The sequence below is a fragment of the Ananas comosus genome, linkage group 18 (genome assembly GCF_001540865.1).
Source record: "Ananas comosus cultivar F153 linkage group 18, ASM154086v1, whole genome shotgun sequence".
NCBI classification, from domain to species: Eukaryota; Viridiplantae; Streptophyta; class Magnoliopsida; order Poales; family Bromeliaceae; genus Ananas; species Ananas comosus.
Genome location: NC_033638.1, coordinates 5,870,972 through 5,889,219, shown reverse-complemented (window position 1 = coordinate 5,889,219; position 18,248 = coordinate 5,870,972). Strand labels below are relative to the sequence as shown.

Below are 18,248 nucleotides of genomic sequence, written 5' to 3'. Positions count from 1 at the left end.
CCACCTCATGCGACGACTTGGAACGGTCTCTTTGTCCCCTCCAATTTCCTACATGGTGGCGCGAATATTACAGCTTTATTGTAGCACGAATATTGAGAATTTACATGCATAATACATTTATATTACATTACGGGGCACTTTCTTATATATGTTTAAGGGTGTGTTCAGTTCGGGTTATGCTAACAGGATTACAGATAATTCTGCCAGAATTACTGTGTTTAGCTCATCCGCTATGTAATCTAGTCGTTAAAATAAAATTACAAATCGAGCAGGATTACAATAAAAATATTAACAAGAGGAGGGTCGTGTATCTTGCATTAGTGAAAACCGATAATACTATATATTATGTAAAATAACAATTTTACCTCTTTAACTTTCGAAACCCAAGTAACAGCATTATTTTCATCTCTCTCACGACCCACCCCCCCCTCTCTCTCTCTCTCTCTCTCTCTCACGCACGAACACCTATTTATTCTTTTATGTGTAATGATCTTTTTTCTATTTATTCTTTTATGGGTTGAAATTAATTTTTCGCAACATAATTTTTTTTCATGTTTGGTTTTTTTATTTTATTACTTATTAATATAATTAATTTACTAGTACAAATTATATTTTAGTAAAAAATAATATTCAAATGACCACAAAAGGATAATTTTTTTTAAAAAAACTATATTTTTATGTCAAGATTACTAAATTTTATAGACTGAACCAAACGTAGTAATGCTATAAATATTGCAATCCAGTATTACATTACTGTATTAAACCAAACGCGCTAATACAGTATCATTAGTAATCTCACGCCGAAATTCAAGATACTTTGAATACGTCGAGATACTATGTAATATTACATAACTCAAACCAAACGCGCCCTAAGGGTAAATTACACTTTTGATTCTCAAGCTATGAAGTGTGTGACACTTTACTCTTTAAACTTTAATTCGTTATAATTTTTCTGCGCACTCTGAGATGCGTAATATTTTAGACCCCACACGTACTATAACTAGTTATATTTTAGTTCTCAAACTTTTTGAACTATTACAACTAAGTTTCACAACATAAATCTTTTTTAAATAAGTATAGATAGATTGCTAATATCAAAAATAATATAATATTTTAATTATTATTACATTATTAAGTAGAATATTACTGTAATTAAAATATTTGAGGACTAAAATATCACCTACTTTATAATTCGATCATTTCTTTTTTTTTTTGAGAAAAAGGTAGCACGTTACCCGCTTCATTCATTCAGGATATGAACTTAGCTACATGGGTGAGGCAACAAGGCCTCTAAAAAGATGAAAAGCCAGACAAAGACGAAGAAAAAAAAAAAAAAATCTGCGTCTAAACCATAATGGTTTGGGGATTCAAGCCCTTCTTTCCATAGTGCTTCTTCCCATTGAGCTTTCTCTAGCCTCATCGGTTGGGGTGCATGGGGGTATCGATCTGGAGCTACTGCATATGCGACTGGGTCACCCGGGAAGCTATGGATCTACTGTTTTTGGATCACTGGTTAAGGCTGGCTTTAAATTTTTTTTTTTTTAAAAAAAAATCAGTGTTTCTTCATAGGGCGAAGATTCCCCACAGGGACGTCAGCTGTTTAACCTTATAGCAACCACGGATTGGATCGGTCTGATTCTTCCTAAAGATCGCACCATTCCTGGTCTCCCAAATAACCCACCAACAGGCAATTAGTCCAGCTAAACCATCGCTCATGGACTGAGACCCCATCCTTCCACTCCGTCTGTCCCAAACCATATGCATATCTTCGGCCAAATCTCCTGCTTGGACATCCTCCAATGACATCACCATAAGAAATTTGAAGAATACACATTGAGAAAAAAGGTGGTCTACTGTTTCCATATCAGACCAACACAGCACACAATTCGTATTGCCTATCCATCCTCTTTTTAATAAATTATCTACAGTAAGAGGTCTCTTCTTGAGGACAAGCCAACAGAACACTTTAACTTTTAATGGTATGCAGAGCTTCCAAATTTTGCATCAAATGGCATTGAAGCACATAAATATGTTACTGTATCATTAGCATCAGCAAATGACCCCACAATTCTCTATTCATGAATAAATTTTGCCTCAAAAATTGTAGCTCATATCAGAGACCCCACAGAACAAATAACAACAAATTCTAAGCCTGCTTAATCTTAGCATCTTCTCATCCAAGAGTCGAAATTACACGATGTTTAAGTTCAACCACCTCTCCTTCCCTGGGTCTAATCGGATTAATTTCTAGCTAGTAATTAGCCTTCCAGATAGTACGGAACCAAAATTTTTTAATTAATTTATGGGATCATCACTTTTTTCGAGTGCATGGAAAGTGCTATTCATACAAACAACTGCTACAATAATTTAAAAATTCAAAAATTTAATAAATAGATTTTAGGATAAACTTCAAATTGATCCTATGTGGCATAGCTCATTTTCATTTTGCCACTCTTTGGTTCGAAAAAATGTCAATTAGCCCCCTTTGTGGTTTTATATAAAATTTTTTAGTGAATTGAAAATTAAACCATAGGAGGAAAAATTCAAATTTTTTGAATCACAACATGACAAAATAAAAATAAACAACAGGGAGGCAATTTGAAGTTTACTTCAGATTTTATTCTTTGTCTTGTAAAACAATCTTTCCGTAATTGATATTGTTTTTACCGATTACACACTGCCACATAAACAAATTTATAAAATTCTATAAAATTTAGTTGTAAACATAGTAGGCCAATTTGCATAAAAAATTATTTTGAGATTTTGCAAAAACAAATTACTATGGGGTTTTTTAACAATTAGCACCCTGAAAAAATTTATTTTAAAAATAACCTAAGCAAATTTAAATTTGCAAAAATGACCCTGACCTTGCCACGTAGGCGCCACATCAGCGCCACGCTGACGGGTTGGGTTGTTAAGTTGAACACGGTGAACCATTCACCGTGTTTGTTTGAACACGGTGAATGGTTCACCGTGTTCCATACTTATCTTTTTCATAATACATATATTTTTTTTCCCTTTCCTTTCCTCAAACATGGTGAATTATTCACCGTGTCTAACTTAACTAAATATGGTGAATGATTCACCGTGTTTAACTTAATTATCTAGTCCAGCCCCGCCTGCATGGCGTTGACGTGTCGCCTACGTGGCAAGGCCAAGGCCATTTTTGCAAATTTAAATTTGCTGGGGCTNACATATATTTTTTTTCCCTTTCCTTTCCTCAAACATGGTGAATTATTCACCGTGTCTAACTTAACTAAATATGGTGAATGATTCACCGTGTTTAATTAACTGACTGGCCCCAGCCCAGTCGGCATGGCGCTAACGTGGCGCTTACGTGGCAGGGGCAGGGCCATTTTGCAAATTTAAATTTGCTGGAGCTATTTTTAAAATAATTTTTTTTTAGGGGGCTAATTGCAAAAAAAGCCCAATTACTATTTTAGATTTTACAGATTGATCCGAATTTTTAAAAAACTGACCAAAATACCCTTATTTGTCTCCCTCTCTTTTTTTTTTCTTTTTTCTCTTCGACCCTCCTCCATCGTTTCCGGGGCTCTCCAGTAATGACAGCGGCATGTCGGTACCGACGTCGGCGCCGGAGGAGAAGAACTCGGAATGAGCATGAGTAAGAGCGGAGCGGACGGAGACGATGGGGTCGTGGTCGAGGCAGCGGTTGCTGTTGTCTATGAGGGTGAAGACGAAGATGCGCCCGCTCCTTTCAAAGGAGCGCTTCCAGCGTTAGAGGGCGAGGGAGAGATTGCGATAGCGAAAAAGAGATACAGAGAATAGAAAAATAATAAAAAAAAAATAAAAAAAAATAAAAAAAATATTTTTTTTCTACAAGAAAGGCCATGAACCAGAGAAGAAGGAAGAAGAATATGAAGTTGCACTGTTTTATAAGAATTTTACACTATTTCAGACGAAAGTTGAGATGAGAGTTACAGTTTTTAGCTGAAAGTTGTAGTCTTTGGGTGAATGTTACACTATTTCTCCTCATTCTCCTTTTTTTCTCTTCACTTTTGCGTGCTTCTTCTGCATCCATTCGCGGTTGGCGACGCACAGTGGAGGTGGAGGAAAGCGCAGCGATGCTGGAGAAAAGGGCGGCGGGCGGCCCGCCTCGCCCGCGCCCGTGTACCCCTAGCTTGCGCACCCCCCGCGGGGCGGAAGAGGAGGGCTACCTCCGCCTCCGCCGTCCTCTTCTTTGGTATTGCTGCTCTCTCCTTTGCCTCCACTGCAAATCGCCAGCCCTGGATGAGCGCAGAAGAAGCACGAGAAAGTGAAGAGGGAGGAGGAGGAGGTGGTGGAGGAGGAAGCGGAGAAGGAGGACAAACAGTGTAATGTTCACTCGAAGAGTATAATTTTCGCCTAAAGAGTGTTACTTTTATCTCATATAGTTAAAGACTTTGCCTCAAAAAGTGTAAGTTTCATCTAAAATAGTGCAAAATTCTTCTAAAATAGTGTACTTTTTTTTTTTTTCTTCTTCTTCGGTTCTTGGACTTTTCTGTAGAATTTTTTTTATTTCTTTATTTTTTTTTTCCTGCTCCCTGTATCTTTTTTTCACTATCGCAGTCTCTCCCTTGTCCTCTACTATTGAAAGCGTTTATTGGAGAAGCACGGGCGTGTCTTTATCCTCAACCTAACGAGCGACGCGAGCACTGTCTCGACCACAACCCCATCGTCTCCACCACGACCCCATCGCCTCCATTTGCTCCGTTCTCACCCGCGCTCGCTCCGAGTCCTTCACCTCTAGCGTTGGCGTTGGTGCATACGCCAGCGAAGAAATAAAGCAGAGGAAGAGAAGGTGGTGTCGTTCTTGTTCGTGGAGAGCCGCGGAGATAGTAGAGGAGGGTCCGCAAGAAAAAAAGAATAAGAGGCAAAAAAAAAAAGAGAGAGAGTGAAAAAGGAATAATTAGGATAGTTTGATTAGTTTTTCAAAACTTCGGATCAAATATGCAAAATTTAAAATAATAATTTACTTTGGTAAAATTTTAAAATCGGTGAATTTTTTAATGCAAATTGACCACTCTTTTCTAATAGATTAGAAATTTATAGAAAATAATGGTACCGGGCGACCTCTCCGAGGAAATCCTTGTACCTAATCCTACTTATCTGTGCTTCTGCGTCTTTTTCGATTGGTATTCATTATTCCAGCAGGCAAATTAATGAATTCTCTAGGGTCTTTTTAGCACTTTAGATTGAATAAAATAAAGCAAAACAGTGATCTTAGGAAAGGTTCTTTTTACCTACTTGAAGCCCCTTGGAAAGGGGATAGAGGATGGATAGTGTGAAATCCAATCACACTTTTTGAAGTCCAATCCTGCTGAATATCCGCCATTCCTAGCGCAAGTATCAAAAAAAATTTACATTTGGATACTACGTAAAATTTTAAATTTAAAATTTAATTACTTTACATTTTTATCTAAATTTATTTTTAACAAATAATAATAAATAAAGAGAGTACCATACTGGTCTTTTCTAAAAAATATATATATATAAAAAAAATCTTGCCCAGTCCAAATGTGGGTTGGTGATGTTTGGCAGAAATTTATAATATTTGGTTGATGAGTAATTATATCAAATGTTTAGTATGTGATATCATATTTAATTTTTAACGTTATTTTTTAAAAAATAATAAATTATTTCGTGGGTAAAATATATTATAGTACTAAATCATAAAAAATAAAAATTTCCGAGAGCAAAAATTAAAAAATTATCTTATAATCACAACAGAATATTCTTAACTCAAAAAAGTAGGATGATTTAATTGTGTGAAACATCCAAACAAGGTCTTCATGTCAGTGTCCAAGTAACTAACTCCATTCTACAAATGCCACGTGGATTTTTTTTATTTTTCAATATAACTTTTTAAAAATTTATAATTTATAAAGTTTTGTTTGATCCCATAGTTCTATGAAAGAATAATTAAAAGACGATGAATCATTCATTGTCCTTAATTATTAAAAGAGTAATTTGCAGTACAATCCTAACAACTTTATAAAGATTCTTACGGCTCATGCAAAAAAAAGAGAATAATTTAAAATTTCTAAAGATGGTGAATAATTTACCATCTTTCTTATTTTTTTCTAACATGACGGCAGATTGACACAAAGAAAATTATTTGGCCAAATAAAATTTTTAAAGAAGAATTTAGTCAATAAATTTTTTTTATAAATTTTTTTTTTTTAGAAAAGGTCCTTGACACGAATTATCCTCTCAGATGCTGTCCTAGATTATCAAAGGACAAAGATATTTGTGCACTTTTAAAAATTTATAATTTACACAATTTTATTTGGCCGAATAATTCTATTTTATTTAATCTAGAGGTAAGATGAAGGAATAATTAGAAGATGATGAATCGTTAATTCTCTTTAATTACTAAAAGACAGTGAATAAATAAAAATTTTAATAATCGACAGTACAATTCTAATAACTTCGTACAGATTTACAGCTCATACAAAAAAAGAAAATAATTTGAAAGTGAAAAATAATATATTATTTTTTAAAGACAGTGAACAATTCATCATCTTTCTTATTTTTGTCCAACACGATGCTAAATTGACACAAAAATTTTTTTTTGCCAAATAAAAATTTTTAAAAATAATATAGTAAATATTTTTATATATATATATATATATTTTAAGAAAAGGTCCTGGACAAGAATTATCCTCTCAGATGCTGTCCTAGATTTAAAAAAGACAAAGATATTTGTGTACTATAGTAAATAATAAAGATAATTAATTGGTGGTTTTTAATCAGCGTGACCAAATTCATGTGCGACATATAATACTATTTACTTATACCTGTGGGGTTAGTGCTTTAAGAATCGTGATAACGATGCTAACGTATTACGTCCGTTTTTTCCTTTTTTTTTTTCTTATTTATTTATTTATTATTTGTCACTTCGTTGCTGTATCGTGATGTGATTGTGGTCTCTGGGATGGTCATCTAAGCAACTCTTATTTATTTATTTATTTATTATTTTACAATAAACTATTTTTTTAAATTTTCCTAATTCTTTTGGTTCTAGGAAGAATAAGCTGGCTTTTTATAAAAACTTTTTCTTTATAACAGATTATGAAAAATTAGTGTTTTGTTTTCTTAAAATTGAAAAATGAAAATGATAGTTTTTGGTGAAATATGGAAAAAAGCTTTTCAAAAATACTTATTTTTTTTTTCAAACCAATTATGGGGCAAAATTTGAAAAAAAAAAGCGGAGGTTTTCATAATTTTGTTTTTCTTGAAAAACTTGTTTTTATTTTTATTTTTTTGAAGAACCAAACAGTCTCTAATAAATGAACAATATTATTTACACAACCACTTTGATTTGATGCCTTGTACATAATTTTGTAAGACGTTAAGATATAAAAAATTTATTTTTTCTCTTGAACTCTAATAATTAAACATGACGAGCGGAATAAGTTAATCCAAACTTTAATTTCTATTGCTTTTTTTTTTTTAACAGATTAGAATACAAGAAAATTATATTTATATTTCAAAGCTTTATAAAACTATACGCAACTATATACTACGTACATAAATAATTGTGTAATTAATTAGTTTAATTAAAGAGAGAAATATATTAAACTATTTGATAAAGTTTAAAAAATATATATTTTTAAAAATAAAAATTTAGAGGCTTATTTGCAAAAGAAATTAAAGTTAAGAAGATCTCTATATCCATTTTACCCTAATATATATTAACCCAGGATATTAAAAGAAAAAGAAAAAAAAAATAGTTGTGACATGGTGATCCATATTTCATATGGTGGGTGGAGGTGTAAAGTAATTAAGAAGCATTCATACCTGCGTGCACAAGGTAAGCATATGTGAAAAGAGATGAACATAGAGTAAAGTTTAAGTTTCATCATTTGCTTTTCTTTTCTCCTTTTTTTTTTATTTTATAGAGTTCTTTTCAATTGAGAGTAGGATCAATTAAAGTTTAGCTTTTAAAGTTTATGTTAGATGCTAGTATAATAATGTTTACAGTTAATTAATTTCGAACCTCTTCTCCCGCATTATATTACGCTTCATATCCGAACCAGAAAGAAAAACAAAAAATTTAGTTGTCGGGCTTGTTCTGTCTAGTCATGCGATATATATGAAAAAGATGTCATTTTCGAAGGATTGTGTACAAAATCTAATCAGACCAAAGAGGCCATTAAATCTAACCTACCTTAGTTAGGCAACTTCGAACGCTCATGTACATGGTGAAACACAGAGTATTACACTAACTATATATATCCGCCCTTGTTTGCGAGATTTGAAATGTTTTGAGACACCGACCGTTCCTAGAGTAAGTGACAAAAGATTTGGTGGTTGGTACTCGAGACCCAAGTTCGAATCCTTGTTGATTCATATTTCCAGCTAAGTTTGTTTCTAAATGAAATAAACGAAGCGGGTAGCGTGCTATCTATTTCTCAAAAAAAAAAAAAGAAGAAGAAGAAGAAGAAATGTTTAGAGACGAAAATTGCTTATTATTTTGCCCAAATGTTGTTGAGAAAATTTGAATATCTTTTTCTCTATTTTAGAATCTTAAATATAAATAAACTCGTGTGCAATATTAGTAGGCTCACCATGCATCTTAATAGTGACATTAATTGCATGTCACTTTATTATTTGGCCTACCAATATTACTAATAAGTTTTCTCCTCTCATATGAAATGGGTTTCTTTTTTTTCTAAACTCTTTGTAAAGGAAAGCTCTTGGAAATTCGTTACTTCTTTTGGAGTCAAGAAGAGATCGTACGATGGATTTTGACAAGCATGTACAAAATTTAACGATACACTCTTGTAGAGAATGAAATTAAAATAAGAGTCAAACTATCAATTCGTAAGTTGCAATATAATTAGGACTCTGAGAACACTGTTTTCAACACCCCTCTTCATGATGTACAAAATGTTCAAACTCTTCAGGCGCTTGCCTTTGACTTTGAATTAGATGCGGAGGGGTTTTCTCTCATAAAATGATACATAAACTACAATCCAAACTTAAGGTTCTTCTCTTTTATCTAAGATTTCAAAGAAATTCATTAGGGTGCATGCCGCATTTACCGCACTTGTTTTGATAATATATTATTTCTACAGTCTCACCTAGAGATGTCAATGGATACGGATATCCGAAATTTAATCTGAACCCGAATTCGAATGGAGCGGATATATTCAATGCTAAACGGATATGAGTTCGGATATGGATATCAAAAATAAAAATCCAACGGATATGGATTTTGACCGTATCCAATCCGAACCCTAATCCGAACCCGACCCGAACCCGAATTTATTTTGCATTATATATATATATATATATNCCAATGGTTGAAATGGCCCCGTGCGGAATCCAATTTTTCGATGGGGATTCTCCATTTTGTCCCAGCAAAAGTTGGACCAAACGGGTACAGAATCTCCCGCCACGTACCTGTCATCTTATCTTTCATAGGAATGTCCGAACCAATATTGGCCTACCAAATTTGAAATCCGAACTTAACCACGAATTCGAAGGATTTTAAAAATTTATATATATTCAAATTCGAAACCGACTAATTCGAATCTAAAAATTTGAACCCAAAATAATTATTTTCTTTTACAATATTTAAAAACATATTACGTAAATTCTAAATTTTTTAAAATGCAAATTCAAATATAACCTGAACAAATTTGAAGTTTGGTTTTTAGATATTTCAAGTGATATAGATCATATTTAATATTACTGATCGTCGATTTCAAGAATCCATCATCGAAAACAAATAATTATTTTGGGTTCGAATTTTCGGGTTCAGGTTTCGAATTTTTGGTCGGATTTGAATTTGGATATGAATTTTTAAAACCGTTGGGTTCGGGTCTTGGCTATGGAGTCGGATTCGAGTTCAGATTTTTGAAAATCCGCCTCGAATCCGGCCCGTTAACATCTCTAGTCTCTAGTCTCACCATAAAACGGAAAAACATATTTCTGCACGTATGCTTTTATCCGATTACTTTCTTCGGCCAAATAAAGTGTTTAGCAGCTCTTAGTATCAAATGGATCCTTAACTCTTGATTACTATCTCAGGCACAAAATTAATTTTATTGGAGTTTTTTTTTAAAGAAAAATGTTCTCTAAACATTAGAATCTATTCAGTGCGTGAAATTTTAATTTTCTAAAATATTGTTTTTGTTTTGGAGAAATAAATAACATGCTATTTGCTTCATTCATTAGAAGGATAAACTAAGTAACAGAGTTAAGGCGACATAACTTTTGAGTTAAAACAAAAGAAAAGAAATCCTCAGCTCTTCAGCAAAAAGAAGAGTCACTTTCCATAAGTATTTGCTCACGATTGCTTAAAAACATATAGAACTCACCTAAACTTTGAACTGTTTTGATTCCACTACTCTACTTTTTAGAAGTTTAATTTTGATATTCAACTTTTCAACTTATCTAATTTAAGCCATTTGATGGTTCTTTCGGTACAAATTTTAAGCCCATCACTTACATTAGTGGTATTGTAGTTGCATAATTTATATGAAATATGCTAATAAGTTCTGTTAAAATTGTTGGATCAAAGTGAAGCCATGTTTTGAGTCGATTCTATGGTCGAGCATCAAAGATTCAGGCTATTGAATGTCATAATTCAGAACCTAATCTAGTGTGTTTTGAAATCTCACCATGTTCCAGAACCTAAATTGACGTTCGACAAAATCCGAAGGTGATGTAGGCTGGTTTGTGGGTCATGTTTTGGAACACAAAAACTCAGGTTCCAAAACATGATGCTTTGAATCCTATTCTGAAGTGTCAGGTTCTAGAACCTCTGTTTTAGGTTCTAGAACTCCTATTTTAGTTTCCAGAATCTCTATTTTAGGTTTAGGAATCAGAGGACAAGGTGAACAAGTCAATCTGGATTCAACTTCAAATCAGTCTAATCTTGTGCTTTAAGATTAGAGATGGATCGAAAACATCTTTTGGTGGGTTTTTAAGGGGAGATCAATAGCTAAAATTAAATCTGGAGACTTGAAAAGATGGTGGTGATCATTTCCTTCTAATTTTGGATTTTGGGGGTTTTATCAACTTTGAAATCCCTAACTTGTTGAGAAAAAAATAGGGAGAGAATCTCATGTATCCAATTTTACTCATACTTTTGTGTTGTAGATTAATCAAAGAATGCGTTGAGGAGGTCTTGCCTGTGGACATAAGTAGACACGATGACGCATCGTTAGCCGAACGACATAAATTTCTTGCGTGCTTTCTTCTATTTATTGCTTTGTCATTTTGTGCTTTTGTTTTCTCGATCATTTTTGTCAAGTTTCTATACGTAAGATCTGGTTTTCGCTATGCTAATTAATGTGCTGAGAGGGTTTAAAGTGCACTCAATAATAATCCCTCAACTAGTTCTTTCAATTGGTATCAGAGCGGAGATTCATTGTAGTTAAAAATTGAAGATGAAATAATGGCAGAAAAGGTGTGACTAAGTTTGAGATCCTTTACTTCGATGAGACTAATTTTGCATTGTGGAAGTTAAAGATGAATGCAGTGCTGGTGCAAGATGGTTGTGATATTGCCCTATAAGGAAAGGAAAAAAAGAAAGAAGAAATGCCAGCTAAACAATTTGAAGAGAAAAATGAGATAACAGTGGCTAACCTATTTTTGGTGTTGAAGGATTATGTGTTATTCAGTATGGAGATATAGAGACTACTGCAAAGAGTTTGGAAGTAATTGAAAATTCTGTATGAAGGAAAGTTATTGGTGAACAAAATCTTTTTGAGACAATAATCGCACAATCTAAGAATGTCGTGTCGATACACGAACACTTGAGCCTTTTCAACTCTGTTGTAAGCAAGCTTATGGCCCTTGACAATGTTGAACTCAATTTTGAATTAGCCTTTCAAAATATGGAAATTAAAAAAATGAAAAGTGATATTTAATTAGAGCCAATTAAATATTACAAGTTTAGGAAGTATTTTTTGGGCCAAATTTTGAGCTAGCCTACAAAAATAAATATATATAAAGAGATATTTTACTGGGCCAAGCTGACATAAAATAAATATAAATATATATATGAAGAGATAAAGAGATATGTTATTGGGCCAAGTTTTAGGTTCATGTATAAATTATTAAGAAAATAGGCAGCATATTTTAGCTTTATAAAGTGAAAGATATTTTCTATTGGGCCAAAATTTGGCCCATATCTATATAACTCTTGAATCGAGAGTATTACGGCGTTGGGCCCGGTGGGGTCCACAGGGAAATTTTTTTCCCCCCTCTCACTCGCCAGCTCTCTCTCTCTCTTTCTCTCTCCCCCTCTCTCTCACTCTCTCTCCCCGTCTCTCTCTCCCCACCCTCTCTCTCCCCACCCCCAGGCACTCTCTCTCTCCTCCTGTCTCTCTCTCTCCCTCCCTCTCTCCTCCCGCTTTCTCTCTCCCCCACGCGTGCGACCCGCGCCCGGTGGGTGCGCGCGCCCCGCGCCATGCACGCGACCCGCGCCCGGCGGGTGCGCGCCCCGCGCCATACACGTGACCCGCGCCCGGCGGGTGCGCGCGCCCCCCTGTCTCTTCCCCTCTTTTCTTCTCNTTTTTTTTCAATCAAGTATCCACATCTAAAGCAATAACTCGCCCTTCAACCATTACTTTAACAACTCCTTATTAAGGGTTTTCGTGGATTCAACGCATTGAACAATTTTCGTAGATTCGGAATGTGACGTTTATGAATTTGTTTGGCTTAAAGGGGCTAACATTCTATCTTGTGGTGGAAGGCCAGATTGGGCCGAGTCACGTTCGTAGTGGCGTGAGGCTATTTTGGACTGAGTCATATTCGAAGTGGCATAAGGATGGTTAGGCCGAGTCACAATCGAGACCTGTAGGCATTGTGTCTATACACTTTAAATAAATTAGTTGTATATTTCTAATAGCTCGAGCTTTTGGGATTAATGGTGAGCGCTAACAATCCAACAAGTGGTATTGGAGCCAGAGATCACGGGTTCGATTTTTTGCATATCATGTTCCAAGTAGCGTAAGACTGGTTAGGCCGAGTTACAATCGAGACCTGTAGGCGCCGTGTTTCTACGCTTTAAATAAATTGATTGCATCTTTTTAACAGCTCGAGTTTTTGGGATTAATGGTTAATGTCAACGATTTGACATTTTAAACGTGGACCAGTAGGTGGAGTTGCAAGCTCGTTAAAATTAATAAAAAGGTTTGCGTTTGTGGAGTTGATAATCATTTGGCAATCTTTTCTTCATTGTGGATTGTTATTGCTTGAATGGTTCAATAGGTTTTTGCTCCAAGTTGGAGGTTTTTCCATATTAAATCTCTGTATACTTTTTATTATTTTACTTTTATTTTTATTTACTAAGTATTTATAATTTTGGCTGTATCACTCCTCTTTAGGTGTTCCTACAATTAATTTATTATATCCTAGGGTTCATAATCTACATACATGTGGCGCATACAATAATTCACGGATGTAGTAATCGAGAAAGATTAATGGAGAAATAATTCCCTGTACTTGGTGGAGTAGGTCTTGTATGTTATTAGAAGCATGGAGGCCTTCATACTCCTAAACTGTTTTTGATGATATAACTTGTGAATCAATGATCAGCTCTTTTAAACTTGATCTAGCGTATTTGAACTATCTAAAAAATAAATTTTTTGATTTTTCAATATTATTTATCTAGTGATCGAAAGTACTCAAATCAACGGCTGAAAATAAAAATCTCACAAAAAGTTATGATATAGCACTAAAATTTTCGATTACAGATATTAATCTTGTTGTAGATAGTATAAAAATTTTTTGATTAAAATTTTATCTGATTTAAATACTTCTACACCGTTAAACTTACCAACGCCATACATCAACCATTAAATATTATTGATTTTGAATCCCTTCGATCATGTGAGATCCTTGGTGTTTTGCTGTTAAGACTTGTCGACAGCTCTGGAGAGTGTCGGGGCAAGTCTGAGTCGCGTTGGCGTGAAATAGACGCAAAACGGACTCTATGCGACGCGAGAGCAGCATTTAGCAAGAAAATCTGCAAATAGCAGATTTCTCTGCTTGCTGTACCGATACAGCCAGCAGGGTGTACCGGTACACTGCACAGACTGCGCGCAGACTGCTCTCGGGTTGGCTTCTTGTACCGGTACGCGAGCCCGTGTACCGGTACGCCAGGGTAAGTGAGAGGGCAATTGGGTCTTTTCTCACCTTGTTCGTGTCACCACTCCACCCCTTTGCTATTTACAGGTGTAGAGAGGTTGAGAGGGAGTGTTCTTCCGGCTTCTTCTTCTCCTCTCTCTCTCTAGCTAAACCGATCGTGGAGGAGCTCGGGTAGAGTGTTTCGTCGTCGACGCCGTGTCGCGGAGCCGTTCGGGCGCGCGTTTGTTGCCGTAGCATCGCGAGGGGGGCGGGGCGAGCGTNATATTATAAAATTAAAAAAAAATTATTCACAATATTTTAAAATTTACATAAATGTCCCGCCGCGAAGCGTAGGCCTTCACTAGTGATATTAATGATTGGGCCTAGTAAAAGACGGAGAGAGAGAGAGAAATACATCCCTATAACTCCTTATTACTCTTTTTTTTTTCTTTTTTTTTTTTTTCAATCAACTATCCACATCTAAAGCAATAACTCGGCCTTCAACCATTACTTTAACAACTCCTTATTAAGGGTTTTCGTGGATTCAACGTATTGAACAATTTTCGTAGATTCGAAATGTGACGTTTATGAATTTGTTTGGCTTAAAGGGGCTAACATTCTACCTTGTGGTGGAAGGCCAGATTGGGCCGAGTCACGTTCGTAGTGGCGTGAGGCTATTTTGGACTGAGTCATATTCGAAGTGGCATAAGGATGGTTAGGCCGAGTCACAATCGAGACCTGTAGGCATTGTGTCTATACACTTTAAATAAATTAGTTGTATATTTCTAATAGCTCGAGCTTTTGGGATTAATGGTGAGCGCTAACAATCCAACAAGTGGTATTGAAGCCAGAGATCACGGGTTCGATTTTTGCATATCATGTTCCAAGTGGCGTAAGACTGGTTAGGTCGAGTTACAATCGAGACTTGTAGGCGCCGTGTTTCTACGCTTTAAATAAATTGATTGCATCTTTTTAACAGCTCGAGCTTTTGGGATTAATGGTTAACGTCAACGATTTGACATTTTAAACGTGGACCAGTAGGTGGAGTTGCAAGCTCGTTAAAAGTAATAAAAAGGTTTGCGTTTGTGAAGTTGATAATCATTTGGCAATCTTTTCTTCATTGTGGATTGTTATTGCTTGAATGGTTCAATAGGCTTTTCCTCCAAGTTGGAGGTTTTTCCATATTAAATCTCCGTATACTTTTTATTATTTTACTTTTATTTTTATTTACTAAGTACTTATAATTTTGGCTGTATCACTCCTCCTTAGGTGTTCCTACAATTTATTATATCCTAGGGTTCATAATCTACATACGTGTGGCGCATACAATAATTCACGGATGTAGTAATCGAGAAAGATTAATGGAGAAATAATTTCCTGTACTTGGTGGAGTAGGTCTTGTATGTTATTAGAAGCATGGAGGCCTTCATACTCCTAAACCGTTTTTGATGATGTAATTTCTAAATCAATGATCAGCTCTGTTAAACTCGATCTAGCGTATTTGAACTATCTAAAAAATAAATTTTATGATTTTTCAATATTATTTACCTAGTGATCGAAAGTACTCAAAATCAACGGTTGAAAATAAAAATCTCACAAAAAGTTATGATGTAGCACTAAAATTTTCGATTAGAGATATTGATCTTGTTGTAGATAGTATAAAAATTTTTTGATTAAAATTTCATCTCATTTAAATACTTCTACACCGTTAAACTTACTAACGCCATACATCAACCATTAAAAATTATTGATTTTGAATCCTTTCGATCATGTGAGATCCCTGGTGTTTTGCTGTTAAGACTTGTCGACAGCTCTGGAGAGTGTCGGGGCAAGTCTGAGTTGCGTTGGCGTGAAATAGACGCAAAACGGACTCTATGCGATGCGAGAGCAGCATTTAGCAAGAAAATTTGCAAATAGCAGGTTTCTCTGCTTGCTGTACCGGTACAGCTAGCAGGGTGTATCGGTACAGCCAGCAGGGTGTACTGGTACATTGCACAGGCTGCGCGCAGACTGCTCTCGGGTTGGCTTCTTGTATCGGTACGCGAGCCCGTGTACCGGTACGCCAGGGTAGGTGAGAGGGCAATTGAGTCTTTTCTCACATCGTTCGTGTCACCACTCCACCCCTTTGCTATTTACAGGTGTAGAGAGCTTGAGAAGGAGTATTCTTCCTGCTTCTTCTTCTCCTCTCTCTCTCTAGCTAAATCGATCGTGGAGGAGCTCGGGTAGAGTGTTTCGTCGCCAACGCCGTGTCGCGGAGCCGTTCGGGCGCGCGTTTGTTGCTGTAACATTGCGAGGGGGGCCGGGCAAGCATGGAATTTCGCCGTTCTCGACGTCGCGCCGGTGCTAGAGTCGCTGTTGAGGTAAGATGTTCATCAATTCCTCCAACCATGGCAAGTTCTTATTACTTCCGAGCTCAAGGATGCTGTTTTGCAGATTTCCAACGTCGACCATCGGCGTTTCGACTCGTACGCGACGTAAGAGTGTCGGATTGCGACGAAACTTGGTTCGTTGGATTCAGAACTTCGAGAGTAATCCAGAAGCCCAAGTTTGTAGGATTTGGTGAAGGTTAGCTTGGTCGAACTCCTATTTTACCCTACTATTGTTGTATTTGGACAGAACTGATGAATTTTGATTGTAGAGCTTGGAGTTAGCTCGAATACTGGACTGGGAGGATTTCAGTTGATCCAGCAGGTTGTTCCGCAGTTGAGGGAGTTCTTTGCTACCTGGGATTAGCTTTTGAGGTGGGTTACATCGGTTTATTTCTAAGCACAGTATTAGTCGACATGTATGATTTTCAGTTTTTGTAAATCATGTTGTAGCTTAATTTCGTTGATTGTATCATGGATGAAATTAGCATTGAGGACATGATTAGTAAACCATAAATATACATGTTGGAGTTGGAAGTTGACTTAGAAGAAAACCAGCGATTTGGACCTGTCACTTGTTCACACTACCTGATTTAGCTCTAGGAGCCGTTGTAATTTTGTATCGTCGCAGTATCGAGACGACGGATACCCCAGGTAATTTAGCTTTCAGTTACGCTCGTGCTGGGATGCCCAGTGTATTTTTACAGTAGCGTTCAGGCTGTTCCGGACTGTTGGGTGTCATCGGGGTTGACGGTAGACCCATATCGCCTTTTTGGCATCGGATTGTGCCGAGGGCACGTGACCTGTTGGTTGTTAGATCAGTTAGAGTCGGTTACTTGGACTTTGGCTTGAGAGAGCCTGATTGAGTTCGACAGAGATACGCTGCATACTCGGTTGGGTAGCTCCCACGAGTGCCACTCCGGAGACGGACGCTTTGCTTTCGCGTTGGTGTCGTTCATGCCGGTTGGATTTGCTCTCCACGGACTGGATAGTGTGGAGGTAGCTTGATAGTCTCAACTGGGCGGGACGGGTGTGTTCACAGTCCTTGGGACGGATATGTTTACAGTCCCTAAAGAGATTGGGTCAGGATTGACATTACTACAGTAGGTAAGCTTAGAGCATGATAGTGTAATAAATTATAGCTGTAGATTTTATTTCAGCATTTATTACTACCTTTGTTCCCTTCTGTAGACCTAGTAGGTGGACCAATGATGTTGAGGGCGGCACCTACTGAGGACTACTTGTTTTTACAGTAATTCTCACGCCCTGTTGTTATCCCGTTTTTGCAGAGCCATCGTCTTCGGCTGCTGCTGTTGCTGATCAGGATCGAGGCAAGGGCGTCGCGAGTTAGAGCTCTACCAGACGAGCTGAGCTAGAGGTGCCTCTACAGCAGGTAGTTGCTTGGTTGGAGTTCATGTACATACAGACGTTTGACTCGCCAGTGCGAGTAATTTTGTATCTAGGTTTTGGTGTATGTATATGGAATTCGGTTTGTTTTTGTTACTGGTTATTCTAGCAGCTCTATACTACTGTTTGTAGTATTGTATGTTTTACAGGTACAACTATCGCTTCGTATATAGGAAAAATTTCTTTGTATACGGCGGATTTATCGGCGTGCCCGGGAAACGTGTAATCTAGGGCGTGATAGATCACTAGGTAAATAAATATTAAAAATTTGCAAAAATTATTTTCTAAATACTTCAAATATATTAGATCAAGTTTTACGGAGCCGACCGTCGATTCGAAAGTCCCATCATTAAAAAATGCTTAGAAGCTGAGAGACCTTCGTTC

At 36.3% G+C, this 18,248-nt stretch overlaps 1 long non-coding RNA gene across 1 annotated transcript; it reads left to right on the top strand.

The window, feature by feature from the left end:
* LOC109723832 lies at window positions 16,046–16,826 on the top strand. Its single transcript, XR_002219745.1, has 3 exons — window positions 16,046–16,451; window positions 16,525–16,656; window positions 16,730–16,826. It is a non-coding gene; the product is annotated as an uncharacterized LOC109723832 (long non-coding RNA).